At 49.3% G+C, this 768-nt stretch overlaps 1 protein-coding gene across 1 annotated transcript in view; it reads left to right on the plus strand.

The window, feature by feature from the left end:
* LOC119594179 (restin homolog) overlaps positions 1-768 on the plus strand; it is a gene marked incomplete at its 3' end in the record, with an annotated part of 178,844 nt that overhangs the window by 112,772 nt on the left and 65,304 nt on the right.

Consider the following 768-nt stretch of genomic DNA (forward strand, 5'->3'; position numbering starts at 1 on the left):
TATATACAAAAATATTTGATTGCAAGAACCTTTGTTTTAGGAAGGTTTTCGTGCATTCTGTGCATAGGATACGGATCTTCATGTTTTTTTTCTCAAGAGTCGGATAATGTATAGTAGAGTGCGCACCCTTCCCGTAAAATATAAGGAAATCTCCGCCAGAGACCTTGCGCATGCCAGGTACTATCCCTCTCATGAATAGTCTGTTGGGTCATGCAGAATGCCTCGTGCTGTCTGAAGGTCATGAACTGGATACCGATATTACCTGCCGCCTCGCATGAAAGCCATATTTAATTTGAGTAAGAATGTGTTCTACGTTCCATGTTGTCGGGCGGGCTTCGGTTAATCTTGTTGTGATACCGGATTTAGATAGAGCACGGTAAATGCCACATCAGTTTTATAACAGCGGCAGTGAGTCGATCAGAATCACCTTAGGCGGTCGTTAAAAACCGCAGAAGTAGGCAATCAAATCAGATAATTAGTTGTGTGGTTTTGTAGGGTCGCGTGGAGAGGACCTGTCGCAGCGAGGGGCGTAAGGTGAGGGTGGGTGAGGGGCGTCGGGGAGGGGAAGTAGGAGCTTGGGTGTGTGAGGGCGTCGGGAAGGGGGAACTGGGGCTTCGGGTGGAGGGGGAGGAGGGGGCGTAGGGGTGTAGGGGAAGAGAGAAGGGGTTTTATTACAGTCGCTAGTAGACTCGCACACGTGCATCGCTCGCCACGGTGCATGGGAACAGCGTACCTCCTCTGCCGTATTTTTAGAAGGTGCAAAGTACA

Source organism: Penaeus monodon, chromosome 33, assembly GCF_015228065.2.
Source record: "Penaeus monodon isolate SGIC_2016 chromosome 33, NSTDA_Pmon_1, whole genome shotgun sequence".
Lineage (NCBI taxonomy): Eukaryota > Metazoa > Arthropoda > Malacostraca > Decapoda > Penaeidae > Penaeus > Penaeus monodon.